This window comes from Solanum stenotomum, chromosome 3 (genome assembly GCF_019186545.1).
Source record: "Solanum stenotomum isolate F172 chromosome 3, ASM1918654v1, whole genome shotgun sequence".
NCBI classification, from domain to species: domain Eukaryota; kingdom Viridiplantae; phylum Streptophyta; class Magnoliopsida; order Solanales; family Solanaceae; genus Solanum; species Solanum stenotomum.
Window position 1 is genome coordinate 63062779 of NC_064284.1, and position 16407 is coordinate 63079185.

General features: G+C 30.5%; 1 pseudogene; it reads left to right on the forward strand.

The window, feature by feature from the left end:
• The first annotated feature begins 5642 nt into the window (after positions 1-5642).
• The window catches only part of LOC125859151 (uncharacterized), a 39357-nt pseudogene continuing 28592 nt past the window's right edge, over positions 5643-16407 (forward strand).

The following is a 16407-nucleotide window of genomic DNA, read 5'->3' on the forward strand; positions in this document are numbered from 1 at the left end:
GCCTCTCTCCTCCCTATAACATGTAGTTACGAATTGTAATTATCAAACTATATCAAACTATAGTTATGGAGAGTAATTAGACTATTTTTGAGTGGCTATATGTGAAAAATTCTCAAATAGAAATTGGGTTGGGTCCTGGCCCCCCCAAATTTACTTTGGGCCCAAATGGATTGTGTTGACACCCAATTTTGGCTCTCCACATTTATTTGACAAAAGTTTTAATAATAATAATAATAATAATAATAATAACAATAATAATAATAATAATAATAATAAGGCTTAAGTCATCTACATCCACTTAAAGTTGTCCACATTTTTCACTTAGACACCTCAACTTGGGCTTGTACCTATTGAACACCTTATTTATTCAAATATCAATTCTATTAGACACAAAATGCTGACATGGCAAAAAAATGTGTTCCACACTCCTTGAGCGCGTATAGCAATTAAAAATCATATTATTTTTTTATATTTTTCAACTTATTTTTTAAAAAAATTATAAAAAATAAAATGGAAAATCCTTGTCTTCTTCTTCACTTCTTCAATGCACCACCCTCTAAATGTCTGCCTCTCTTTCTCTAACCCTTTTTTATTCTTCTTTTGCATTTTTTTTAAAGTTCCCTTTTTTTGATAAAATTAATATAAATTGATTATTTTTTCAGCAGAAGTCGTTATTCTTTATTAGATAATTATGGTAGTAAGTGATTATACATCCAAAATGGTGAAAAGCTTTGAAATGGCAGCAGATTTTGACGAAGAAGAAGAGGGGCGGGGTGGGGTAGGGGTGGGCGTGGGTTGATTGGAAATAATTTGTTGTTTTTTTAATTCTTTTTTTATCTAATTGCCATGTGTCATCATTTTATTGGTCTATCTGCTATGTATTTGTGTTTGAGATACACACACTTTTGCCTTTCACCGGATTTTCATTTTGTGTTTAATAGATATAAATTTGTTAAGATTAAAGTGTCAATAGGTATTGNTCCAAAATGGTGAAAAGCTTTGAAATGGCAGCAGATTTTGACGAAGAAGAAGAGGGGCGGGGTGGGGTAGGGGTGGGCGTGGGTTGATTGGAAATAATTTGTTGTTTTTTTAATTCTTTTTTTATCTAATTGCCATGTGTCATCATTTTATTGGTCTATCTGCTATGTATTTGTGTTTGAGATACACACACTTTTGCCTTTCACCGGATTTTCATTTTGTGTTTAATAGATATAAATTTGTTAAGATTAAAGTGTCAATAGGTATTGACCTAAGTTAAGGTGTCTGACTGAAATATGCAGACAACTTTAAGGGGCCGTATATGACTTAAGTCTAATAATAATAATAGAATACATATATATGTTATGAAATTTTTGTAGGAATACCAAAAAGATTTTTAATTATTTATTTTATTTGGTAAATTTATTTCATAAGTATTATTTTTTTTATAAAAAATTAAATATATTATATGAATATTACTACTTACTTTCTCATTTTTCAAATTTCACGTCAAATAAATATTATTTTTAAGGGTTAACTCGATTTTTCTAATTAAATATAATTTATATTATAGTGATAAATATTTTTCGACATTTTTTCAAAATTAGGAAGACTTAATTAATTAATGAGTTGCTAATTTATATTAATTTTATTTTTAGAATCACTAATTTTAACAAACAAGCTAGTCTTGCAAAATGATTATTTTTAATTTGAAGAAAAGGGAGAGGTCGCATCAATCCGGCAAATCCGGAAAAAGTTGTAGCAAGCGGCGCCGATGGCCGACCCACGTGATCCCCCATCCCCCTGTGTCAGAGAAATGACTCTATGCCGCCGGAAAAGCGCTCCCTCAATCACTCATCCTCTCAAATAGACCTGAAAAGGTCGATTCTTGAAAGATTTCCTGCCATCTTCATTATTTTTTTCTGCTCTTCCTCAGACTTGGCATCCCAAGAATTCAAAATTTGAATTCTTGAAGCCAAGTGGAAGTTTGAATTCGACTATAAAAACAGACCTCTGGTTCTCTTCCAAAGATCATTCAGAAAACAGGGAGAAAAACAAGCAAGAAAATCTAAGAATCGATTAAAAAAAAAAAGATCCAACAACAATTCAGTGAGTCTGTTTTAGTGTTGAATTCGAGTTGGAAGAAGTTCTAAGTTGAATCTTGACGTTGAAGCTCCTGTTTGCTGCTCTCGAAAAGGTACAGTGCCTCGCCCTTATTTTGTTCAAACTCTAGTTGGTCGTTTTTGGTTGATTTTTGATAATTTCAATTAAGGTTCTTAATCTGCTTATTTAGATTTTGCCTTTTACTTGACTACAGTTAAGTTTCTGTTTAACAATAATATACATCTCCCTTATTCTTTATTCAATTTGAATACGATTTAGGATATGTATATATGAATCGCTGAAAATGTTAATCTCGTTCGAGTTTCTTGACTGCAATGTAGTCTAATCTAGTTCTGAAAAGTCATGGTTTAATTTCCGATTATGAACGTTTCTCCCTCTCTTTGTAGTTATTGTTGGTTCAAAGACTGTTGTTTGTCGTTTTAAACTTTAAAATCTTATCCTCTTAGTTGTTCCGAATTCGTAGTCACTTGGTTTAACATTCTCATCGTTTATACTTTTGTGTTACCATGATCTCCTATTCTAAAACATATTTCCTTGAGCATTTGTATGATCTGTTTGGCCATTTGTGTTTTTTTCAAAATTTTGTGAGTTTGATTTGTCTGGTTTAAAATGCACATACTGTTTAGTGTCCTTTTTTTTTTTTGTTTCTGATGCTTATCTTGCTTTCTAGTGGTGGTGTAACTCATGAGAACTCTTATTTCATATGAGTATAGAATTGCACTTTAGTTAGTCTTTTCATGTCTCTATAAAAAGCTCGTGAGTCAGGTCCTACCACTCCTAGATATAAGCAGGGCAGTAACACTACAACTTTAAAAAAAATATTTTAGCTATAACCTACTAGGACGTGCTTATTGATTAAATCTTTACGCTTGAGGTTGATCAACGCCTATTCTGGGTATCTATACCGAAGCAGTCCCTGATTGTATAAGTTACATGAAGTGTGAAAATTATTTTAAGCATGGCCAGCTGCCAATTGCAGAATCATTGAAATATTTGTACATCTTCTTGGTTATCCGACTGTTTTCTTTTGGTATGGGCACCTTAATGTTGGCAACCTTTAGTTTAACATGAAAGGGACTCCCAAAGGCATAAAACACTATGAATGCTTGATGGCAGACTGAACCAGCTCGAGTATAATCTTGATCTACTTCGTTGTTTGTGTTTCACCTACTCTGGAAGTATTTCTTTGCTTTATAATGTTGTCAAATCAGATCGTTACTTGCCTCCTTTATTTTGTTTTGGTTCACAGAATGAACGTAAGAATGTTTGAACGTTCCTAGCTCCTCTCATCTTTTGTTTTATGCCTATCTTGGGGTGATTAATTCAATTGAACCTACACCTTGCTCTTTATTGCATATATGTGTGATTACCAAGCTTAAGCATATAGAATAATAAACATGAACCAAAATACACATTCTTGGCATGCACATTTTTTATATGCAGGTAGGAAGACATCATTTTATCCATAAAGTTGAAAAAAAAAAATCTTTCTTGATCACATAATAACATTCTGTTGGTTGTTTGAATTATTTTTGAAGTCTAAAAGTGCATTACTTACTTACTGGGAGATCTGCACACAACCAAATTTTTCTTTATTTGAATATTCCCTTTTTCTATGATCTTAAATAACGAGATATCTTGGGATCTTAAATTACGAATATACCTATAAGAGTTTGAAATGTTTAAGTATGCTGCTGCACGCTACAGTTGGTAGATAGTGAATTAGATGGATTAAGTCTATTGTAGCTTTACTTAATAACTGTGTAGAAGTATCCATAGTATCCTCACTTTACTTCTTAGAAACTAGGTGTAAATACCAATTGTGTCTTCCACAGAAACTATATGTGATATGATTGTTGTGCATGAGTAAAGGCTCCTATGCTACAGTAAATAGTTAGGATCCCTTCATAGCTTGAACTTTAAGTCTAACTAAAGTAAACTAATTTAGATGGATGTTGACCTGTATGTAATAAGACGTAGTCATTCATCTCATAACCCTCTAGATATTGGGTTTTAGTCTGACCATTTTGCTTAGGACGACGCTTTCTAACGAAGTGTTCATTTATTATTTAACATATCTTTTGGTCGGGAAAGCTTAACCTTTCAAAAAGAATGAACTTGTGAATACCCTCTCTTTTTTTTTGAAAAAATTAGAATGTATATTCATTTAAGAATTTTTAATAAGAGTTAAAAAAAAATAATTTAGCAACTTATTGAATGCAGATCTTTAGGTTCAAAAGTGCATATTTTTACTTGAAAATTGCTGGTTCTGTAAGTTAAAACACTGCACCTCTTAACAGCCTTTACAGTGCAGATTTTTAGTGCAAAAAATGTGTGTATTTGGAACCAAAAAAAAAACTGTTTGAGAGGCAATATTTTGGGTTCCAAGTGATGTATTTTAGCTCTAAAAGGGTGCAGATTTTTTTTAAAAACATCACGTTTCAGGATTTTCAAAGTATAGCTAGTCATGTATTAAAAATCACTACCTTGAAGACAAGAATACAAATTTTTTAGAACTTATAAAATAAGAATGTAAGTTGTTAGATAAGTCATAATAGTTATGCCTACTTTATATTCTTTTGACATCACCCCTTTTTGAAGAAATTATATTTACTATTATTACTATCTCTATTTTACAAATCACATATTGCTAAAATATTTTAATCACTTGACATGCTATTTTCAAGATTTTAGATATGTCAACAGGTTCAAAATACAAGGTATATACATATATATGTCATACACATTAAGATATGAATTTTATATTAAGAAAATGACCATATGAATTTCAATCGTAGCCAATCGAAATTAATAGTATAGCCATATGAGTTTAGTTGGTGATTAGGCTAAAAAATAAATAGATAATATGAATTAATAGAAATTAATTAATGAGCTTCTTAATTCTAACGATATAAAATAATCAGCTTGATTAAAAATACAAATTAATCATTTCAAAATTGTAATTATGATTTAAACTAAATTAATAAAGAACTTAGCTAAAAATGTAAAATCTTTTGACATGATTTTCATTTATAAAAATATACTAGTATATATAAAATTATATATAAAAAGTATTGTTATTATTTAAAATATTTAAAATATTATGAAAAGTGCTAAAATTCTGAAAAGTAACCTGAAAAATATTTGAACTCTGTAAAATTAATTATTTCAAATTGTTTGGAATTAAAGAAGCTTAAAAATTAATTTCTATCGGAAGGGTAAAAAATTGGGTGTCAACACATGCAAGCCATGACCTAACTACTCTTCCATCATATGTTTTGCATGCATGCCATCACCTAACTATTCTCATGTGCCTATATAAGACTAACAATTTAGCATTCACTTTTATCAAATTAATTGACATAAAAATGAATACATACGCTTTGATACTTTTACTACTTATTAGTATTAATATTCGTGTAAAGAGTCAATATAATCATATTCAATACGTATTGCAGTGGCCGGCTACTTATTGCAGGATCCAAACTTGCAAAAGTGCTCCACTATTCGAATTCACGATACATGGTCTCTGGCCTTCGATGTCTAATGGAAACACCTTGTATGGGAAACCTCCTACCAATGTATCACATGATGCGTTTATACATCACGAGGACATGAAAGTATACGCCGTCGTAAGTTTTGTTTTTTTAAGCTCAGAATACAATTTTTTTCTTAATAATTCCCACAAATTACTTAACTTTTTCATGATGATATGATATGATATAGTAGAAAATACTCAATTTTTAAAACGTATTTTTCTATTATTTATTACTCATATATATAAGAGGCTAGAGAAGCAAATAACATATATTGGGCTGTTAGCACAGGTTTTAATATCCAGTATATTATATATATGGTGTAAATGATTTTATAATTGTTTTTTTTTTTTTTTTTGCAGATGCAAGCTGATCCCTCATTGAGGGATAAACTCCGAACTATTTGGCCAAATTTGAAAGTTGGTAGTTCCGATGAGGGGTTATGGATGCACGAGTGGAGGGAACATGGTTATAGTATTGAGAATGTACTCGACGTAACTGGTTACTTCAATGCAGCAAAAACGATAAATGAGCTGATGATTGATAATCTACTTACATATTTAAAAGATGAAGAAATAAACCCATCAGATCACCAATCATATGAGATAAATAAGATAAGATCGGCTATAACCCATCTAATAGGAGATTATAATAACGTACACATCTCATGTTATATAAATGCGACTAATCATCTACTGATTCGAGAGATAAGACTTTGTGTGAATCGCAGATTCAACGACTTTATTAGTTGCCAAACCACTCAAAATAACGTTTGTCAAGGTCATACTGAAATCTTCCTTCCCGCCTCTTAGTTATTATATTTTCATATATTCAAAATAAATAATAAAAAAATTATTATTATATGGTGTGTATTATGTTTGACTGTCTCTCTTTATTGTTTTTCTTTTCATGTTAAATTAATTTTACTGTCCTCATGGAGAAACCCTCCATTGTTACTGTCCTCAAACTCAAACACTGAACTCCATTTAATTTTGACTTTGATTAATCAAACCTTTCAAACACAATTTCCAAATTACCCTTTTTGAACAAGCTACAAATGAATGCTTCAATTTTTGGGTTCTATAGAGCAAAATGCAATTTATAATTGGTGCAAAATTCTTGTTACTTAGTTGGATGCTAAGGTGATTTTGGTTTTATTTGATTTTCATGTCATGGTTGTAAAGTGGAAGGAAGACTGCCCCCTTTTTTTTTTTTTAAACAATCACGTTTCAGGGTCTTCAAAGTATAGCAAGTCATGTATTAAAAATCACTACCTTGAAGACAAGAATATATATTTTTTAGAACTTGTAAAATATGAATGTAAGTTGTTAGATAAGTCATAATAGTTATGCCTACTTTATATTCTTTTGACATCACCCCTTTATGAAGAAATTATATTTACTATTATTACTATTTCTATTTTACAAATCACTTATTGCTAAAATATTTTGATCTCTTGACATGCTATTTTCAAGATTTTAGATATGTCAACAAGTTCAAAATACAAGGTACATACATATATATGTCATACACATTAAGATATGAATTTTATATTTTTAGCTACATAACCTATTATATTTATACTATCACTTTTACAAATGTTACTTATTTTTTTGGCTTAAGTCATCTGCGGCCCCTTAAAGTTGTCCACATAATTCATTTAGACACCTCAACTAAGACTTGTGCCTATTGAACACTCTAACCTTAAGAAATTTTTACCTATTTGACATAAACTGACAAACAGTTGAAAAATAAAAATGCGTGTATCTCAAACGTGAATACAAAATCAATTTACCAATAAAATGATGACACGTGGTATTGTATTCAAATTTTTTTAAAAGCTCTATTTAAATAATCCAAAAAGTATTTTAAAAAATTAAAAAAGTTTTTTTTTAATTAACAGCCCCCCCCCCCCCCCCCCTTTCCCTTCTTCTTCTTCGATAGACCCAATTCTAGTTTCCCCTTCCATCGGAGTTGGTGTCGGCACCGCCGACTCCAACAAACCATCGCTCTAACTCTTTCTTCTCTTTCGTTGGCGTCGGCAATACAAAATACACCATTCCTATCCATTCAAGCAAACTACTCATTCTCTTTCATTTCGATAGCATGAATTTTTGTTACTCATTGCCTTCATCTTCTATCCATTAGTAACTATTTATTAGAATTGAAGAAAAAAAATAACAAACTTTTTCCCAAAAAAATCAATTCATATTTTTTCATGTAATAAATTGAGCTTCATTGAGATTTTGAGACATAAATTAACATAAAAAGGGGAAATAAGAAGAAGAATGGCAGAGGGTGAGAGAAAGAGAGGTGTAGGGGGTGGGGTGTGCGCATGTGTGTAAGAAAAATGATGAAAATGGTGAAATAATAGATGCAGGGATGGGGAAGAAGATGACTGCTCCTTTTTTTTTGTTAATTAATTTTTTTCTTTTTTATTAATTCAGTTGCATAAGTTAAAGGGAAAAAAAAGAAAAAATATTATTTTTTGATAACTTAACGCGCTCAAAGAAAGTGAAGCACACGTTTTTTGCCATGTCAGCAGTTTGTGTCTAATAGGAATGACTTTTGAACAAATAAGGTGTTCAATTGGCACAGGGATAAGTTGAAGTGTCTAAGTGAATTATGCGGACAACTTTAGGTGGCCGGAGATGACTTAAGCCTATTTTTTTTATAATTTATAAATATCTACACTTTAATATACACATTATAACATATTTGCACCCGATTACTATCTCATTTTATTTTATTTCACGTCTTAATTCTATATTTATAAATAAAACGATAAATTTTCATATCCTTTAAACTCAACGTTTATTTTGGATACATTTATATAAGACACATCTATATTTTTTAACATATAAAATTGTCATGCATTTTTAGTACTTTTTTTTTACTATATGATAAACATACTACCATTAGTTTATTTAATAGACATATATATGTCGTACCTTGTATTTTACTATTTTCTTAAAATAATAAAATTTACTTACCATTGATTTTTAAACAAATAAATAAACACATTTTCCTAATTATATTTTCCTAAATTGAGTTTAAGGACTATCTTCGAATAGGCTCTGAGGGATGCTTAATACCTTCCCCTCGAGTAACCAAAACCCTTACTCAGAATCTCACTGGTTTCGCAGATTAAAACAGAGTTTACACTTACATATTTAAAAAATGATTTTCCTAATATTTTCCCTTAAAATTTAGGTGACGACTCTAACACAAAACAATTTTTTTCAAAAATTAGAGTGTCAACCATATTATGTTGTGAACTGTTTCGGCTAGTTTGAAATGGGGTGCGACAGGTTGGACTCGAATGAGCTTAAAAACAGGTTGGGTCTACCCGCCTAATTTGACCCGCTTAATTTCAATAATTTTAATATATTTTTATTTAAGTTTTATTACCATAATTTGAATTTCAACTCAAGAATTTCTTTTTAAAAAAGTTATAAATGGATGGATAAATCCTAAAATATATAAAATAGATAGTAATGCATATTTTAAATATAGAATATATATTATATCAATGCAAATAAAAAGTTATAAACAGATTGAAAACAGAGATTAAATTGAACTGATTGGACTAGACATATAAGCCTATATTTGGGCTATTTTTTATACCAATGGGTATGACTTACCTAACAGAAAGTATGTCATGACCTAACTCCTCTTCCATTATATATTATGCATGTTGTTTTATTAAAAAAAATATTATTTTAGATTGATTTTAAGAGTCTTCATTTAAATTTTAAGAAAAATCAAGAAAACTATTTTTTCAAAAGATTAAAACAGAAATCTAATGAAAATATTCAAAGGGGTTCAGGGTTTTTATTAGCATTTTGGAAAGGATTTGAAATCACCCGAAATGCCAGCTAATACGCGATTATCCGGCAATTAATTATTTGGCTAAAATAATTTAACTTAACTTGAATTGCAAAATTGAACTATTTTATAGTTAAAACCATTTTAAAAGGTTAAGAGGAAAAGTATTGGGACATTATCTAAGTTAAACACTTTGACAGATTATGTTTCAAAATTATAGGAAGTGAGTATTTAATTAGATAACTTTTAGAAGATTAGTTCAGAATGACTATTTGTCGGAAAATAGAATCGTGATAAACTTAAGATTAATAGCAGGTATTGACAAGTAAACAAACAGAATAAAGAAAGAAGGGAAAGAGATTTGGGTCCAACTTTGATTTTTCTGTCCGCTTGGACCAATACTTGGGCCCATTTTCATTTTGGGCCTTTGGCCTATTCGAGTTACTTGCACCTGTCCTAGTCTAATATACATAAGACATTTTCTTTTGGGCCCAAAGTAGCAAAATACAACTTGTAAAATAAGAAGTGGGCCTTTTAAGCCCCCTTTTTCATTTTTTCGTATACACCTAGTGTATAGAAATCTGTATCAACTCTAATGCCTGTTCGTCAATTTTTGAAGGACCTGTTCTTCGATTTTAATGGCTAGCTAACTCGAACAAAGGATTGGGCCTCAGTGGCCCAATAAGAAAATGCAAGGATAGAGTCCATGAGGACTCGAGCAGATTTCAAAGGATTAATATGAGATCTAATAAAAAATGAATAATGAAAGGAGTATGCCGAATTATAAAAGAACACATGTACTAACTTCAAGGAAATTAACAAGCATACGAGGAGATCGTAGAAATATGCTGGAAATTAGCGAATCTTACAATAAATGACTAAGGAAAATCATGATTATTTCACACAAGCACATTCAGTATGGTAGCTTGGTAGCACACTTATAAATGGGGATGAGGGGGATCCAACCAACATCAAATAACATGATAAAATAATGCACACAAACAGTAGGTACAAGTTATTAACTCCTAAGAAAAACAAATGCTAAATTGACAACTTTTCAATCAAAGAAATGAGAATTCATAAAAAATAAAATAACAACATTAAAACGTACTGACAAGCTGAAAAATTATTAATGCCCACCTATTCATTTAACAGTAAGCAAATTAGGTGACACCCGCATTCAACAGGTGGAGGCCGATAAAATTTAATAACAACACTATCAGATACAATGGTCTACGAGATCTTTTACTGCACATTACGAGAAAGTAACTAAGCATGAGCTAGCTTCCTTGCTTTAAAATGAAAGTCACAAGGTGGCATAACTAAATCACTGGAAGTTGGAGAAATCAGTACACCATACCCATGAAGGATTAATTCCAAAGAAATCACGCTTTAAATGATCTTAAAGACGAAACTCCAATAAAACTAAGACTTAGTAAATGAAAACAAGAAACTAAAGTTTTACCGACTCAACTTGTAATTATAGGTGTTTTCGACTGACAAATATGAAGACATAATTTGATTAAAATATGCCTTGCAAACACAGAGTTGCAAAGAAAATGGGGAAAACGGGACTGCAGTTAATAAACAACATAGAAGACAACAATCAACAGTGTGAGGAATTATTCCTTGATTGAAGAAGAAAAATCTTATAACATCAACATTAAAGAAATGAAGGACCATTTTGACACCTTAAGACATCAAAGACAAGGAAATATAGATTCGAATATCCAAAACGAGCAACAAAAACGATGAAATAAGCTCGAAACAGAGGAATCCAACTACAATAAAATCGCTTAAAGAAGTCACACCATAACAAACCATCAAGAACTCAATAATAAATATTAGCAAACAAAACGAAAGCATGGCTACAGACATCACGCTGGAACAGGAAAGATGATGAAAATATTACAAAAGGAGAAATCATTACCTTCTTCCGGGCAGCGAACTGGAATGAGGAACTCGAGCAGAGGAACGTGACTTCTACCACGAAGCTCGGACACGAATCAGCGAACCAGAAATTAGGACAGAATCTTGAACTCGATCGAACGATGGCAAGCAAAAAGGGAGAATGACACCCAGACCAAAACTAGTCGCCTCCCCTTTTTCTTGAGTGTATTTCTAGATACTTTATGGCTATTTTTTCCTGACGTTTCAAACCATTCCGGAAGAGGAGAGGTAGACGGATGGATGGATCGATTCCATTGTCCTTGGCGAGCAACGTGTCTCGATCTCACAGCCTCAAGGACGAACACGCGAACCGCTCCTGCTGTACGACAGGGACGTTGAGGAAGAAGACAAAGAGCGCAGTGTACTGCGTACTGTTGTACGCGTCCATCGCTGCTTTCCGTCTGTCTCGTGTATTAACGCCGAAAGAGACGTCGCTGGGTTTCTTTCCGTTTGATCGCTGCTGTGTGTAGCGTTGAGGAAGTGAAAGACCTGGGCTTCTATTGCTTTGGAATGGGCCGGGTCGGGTTCTTCACTTGGGTCGGCTGAAATTAGGTGGGCTGCAATGGGAATTGAGAATGGGCTGGAGGAATTGAATAGAAGCTGACCCAAAATTTTGGTTTTACAATTTAGTTGAAGAATCACTAAAATTGCAATTAAGAAAATGACCATATGAATTTCAATCGTAGCCAATCGAAATTAATAGTATAGCCATATGAGTTTAGTTGGTGATTAGGCTAAAAAATAAATAGATAATATGAATTAATAGAAATTAATTAATGAGCTTCTTAATTCTAACGATATAAAATAATTAGCTTGATTAAAAATACAAATTAATCATTTCAAAATTGTAATTATGATTTAAATTAAATTAATAAAGAACTTAGCTAAAAATGTAAAATCTTTTGACATGATTTTCATTTATAAAAATATACTAGTATATATAAAATTATATATAAAAAGTACTGTTATTATTTAAAATATTTAAAATATTATGAAAAGTGACTAAAATTCTTAAAAGTAACTTGAAAAATATTTGAACTCTGTAAAATTAATTATTTCAAATTGTTTGGAATTAAAGAAGCTTAAAAATTAATTTCTATCGGAAGGGTAAAAAATTGGGTGTCAACACATGCAAGCCATGACCTAACTACTCTTCCATCATATGTTTTGCATGCATGCCATCACCTAACTATTCTCATGTGCCTATATAAGACTAACAATTTAGCATTCACTTTTATCAAATTAATTGACATAAAAATGAATACATACGCTTTGATACTTTTACTACTTATTAGTATTAATATTCATGTAAAGAGCCAATATGATCATATTCAATACGTATTGCAGTGGCCGGCTACTTATTGCAGGATCCAAACTTGCAAAAGTGCTCCACTATTCGAATTTACGATACATGGTCTCTGGCCTTTGATGTCTAATGGAAACACCTTGTATGGGAAACCTCCTACCAATGTATCACATAATGCGTTTATACATCAGGAGGACATGAAAGTATACGCCGTCGTAAGTTTTGTTTTTTTAAGCTCAGAATACAATTTTTTTCTTAATAATTCCCACAAATTACTTAACTTTTTCATGATGATATGATATGATATAGTAGAAAATACTCAATTTTTAAAACGTATTTTTCTATTATTTATTACTCATATATATAAGAGGCTAGAGAAACAAATAACATATATTGGGCCGTTAGCACAGGTTTTAATATCTAGTATATTATATATATGGTGTAAATGATTTTATAATTGTTTTTTTTTTTTTTTGCAGATGCAAGCTGATCCCTCATTGAGGGATAAACTCCGAACTATTTGGCCAAATTTGAAAGTTGGCCGTTCTGATGAGGGGTTATGGATGCACGAGTGGAGGGAACATGGTTATAGTATTGAGAGTGTACTCGACATAACTGGTTACTTCAATGCAGCAAAAATGATAAATGAGCTGATGATTGATAATCTACTTACATATTTAAAAGATGAAGAAATAAACCCATCAGATCACCAATCATATGAGATAAATAAGATAAGATCGGCTATAACCCGTCTAGTAGGAGATTATAATAACGCACACATCTCATGTTATATAAATGCGACTAATCATCTACTGATTCGAGAGATAAGACTTTGTGTGAATCGCAGATTTGACGACTTTATTAGTTGCCAAACCACTCAAAATAACATTTGTCAAGATCATACTGAAATCTTCCTTCCCGCCTCTTAGTTATTATATTTTCATATATTCAAAATAAATAATAAAAAAATTATTATTATATGATGTGTATTATGTTTGACTGTCTCTCTTTATTGTTTTTCTTTTCATGTTAAATTAATTTTACTGTCCTCAAGGAGAAACCCTCCATTGTTACTGTCCTCAAACTCAAACACTGAACTCCATTTAATTTTGACTTTGATTAATCAAACCTTTCAAACACAATCTCCAAATTACCCTTTTTGAACAAGCTACAAATGAATGCTTCATTTTTTGGGTGCTATAGAGCAAAATGCAATTTATAATTGGTGCAAAATTCTTGTTACTTTCTTAGTTGGATGCTAAGTGATTTTGGTTTTATTTGATTTTCATGTCATGGCTGTAAAATGGAAGGAAGATTTTTTATTTTTATTTTTTTTAAAATTTTTACAACGTAGTTTGAATTTCGAGGATCAGATTTATATTGCGTTCGAATAAACAATATTAAGGTTTTTGAAAAATAACTTATATATGTAAGAACTACGTAAAAAATATTTATAAATGTATAACTAATAATTTAACATTTTTTAAAATATACGAATAAATTTGATCCAATTTTTTTTACTTTTAACTCTCGAAATTTGTACTAAATTATATAAGTTGAGATTGTGAGAGTATTATTCTTTTAATGAAGTTATTACTCGAGTATTTTTTATTTTTCAAAAAATCTTTAGTTATGGTAACCAACTTTTTAATTGAATAGTTTTACATTAAATGGGAAAAATAAATCCAAATTCGGTGTCATCTGTTAATCTAATATTTGGTGGTTGATATTTGTCTTAGCGTTCAATTAAATTTAGATTCATGTCGGAAAGTAATATGGTAAAGTGTATCCTAACAAAGGTAAATCTTACCGGTTGAATATCAAGTAACAAAACAATACGATAATCTAGTTATAAAGAATCAACACATTGGAGCAAAAACCATGGCACTATGAATCAACATATAGTAACAAAACAATACGATAATCGAGATACAACGAATTAAACAAATAATAACATAAATCAAATTAAAGGACAAGAAACTACACAAGCAATACTACGACGACGACTACAACTAACAATTCAAACAATAAAAGTTTTTTTTACCTCACTAGTATTTGTATCCGTGCGTCACGAATATTTTTAAATGTCCTCCCACAAATTTTTTGTTCAATTTCTCTGTACTTTTTATCATTCCGTTTCTTCTTGATTTGTAAGAGCAACATATAAGACATATTTCTCAATAACTAAAACTTTGAAAACTCATACAATTACGACAAAGTGAAGAAGTTGTAACCATCTCCAAAACTATAAGTGTTAAACTTAAATTTTAAATCTTTATCTTGTAAAACTAATCCATCACTCTTAATTCAAAATTTAAATAATTCGATTTATTCTTATTAAAAAAACAGACAATTACTAATCAAACAAATTATTAATAATAAATTCAAGCAATTGCTTAAATTTGTAATATTTTTTTTATAATTTCCTACAATTAAATGAACTTAAATAAAATAAAATAAAAACTATTTAAGCATTTTTTATCTAAAAAACATGAGTAAAAACAATTTTATTTTATTTTTTAAAAAAAAGAAGGATAAAAGATCCTAGAAAGACTATCCCAATTTCCACGAAGAATACAATTTATTATATTTATTATTTCATTTTTGGACAATCAATTTTTCAATTGATTTTTTTAAACATAAAGATTAAAAGTAAATATGTCATATAATCGTAATTATTTATTTTGTGATTTTTTAAATTTTAATTTAAGATAATTACCGCTAAAATAAAATGTTATCACCACATTTTTTCATTCATTAGAAGACTTATATAGTATTAGATCGATAATGGGAAGTTATGAAACTGCTTTACATGAAATTGTTTTCTTTTTAATTTATCAATGTATCATTTATATAATTATTATAAAGACTTTTAAAACTAATAATAATCAAAATTAGACTAAAATAAATAATTATGCATAAGTAAATCTATCTCAAGTTGATTTGTTTTTTTACGCATAATTTGTTTCTCTCAATATAAGTGCGCAAACTTCTTTGACGAAGTTCTCACCCTATTTATAGATTTGAACTTGAATTCAAAACCTATCTCAACTTAGACTCCTGCTCGAGGTCGTCTACATAGTATCCACAAATTCTTATTCGACTTGAACATGATTTGACCGCTTCTCTTTTTGTAGTTTCCTTTCTCGACTTATCCTTTCTCGACTTGGCTTTGACAACTACTTTGCTTATCTTCCTTCTTTACTTTAGCTTCCTACTTTGTCTAGTTTTCCTATTTGATTAAGAAAATTATCTTGCTTACGAACTCCTCCTATGCAACTTAGATGAACATTGTATCACGTTGTCACAACCTGTTCTATGCACTTTGACATTCTTCAAAACACATTACTAATTTCCTCCTAACAGCCTTCTTTTCTCAGACCAAGTATTGATGGGATCTACCACGACGACTGCAAATGTTGTTCGGACCTATAATAGTAACCCTGCTCTATTTTTACGCGAATTCAACGATACCATGATAAAGATCGGGAACTTGCTCCCATCTCGTGGTGTTCAGTTGGAAATTCACGATGTTTGTAGCAAAGTGAATGGTAATTTTATCGCGGACATGTGAAGTAATAAGAAAAAAAATTCCAATTTCATGTTTGAAAATAAACAAATGTATGGCTTATTGACCATGTAGTTTGTTGTTTTATGTAAGGTTTTTGACTTTCGATATATATA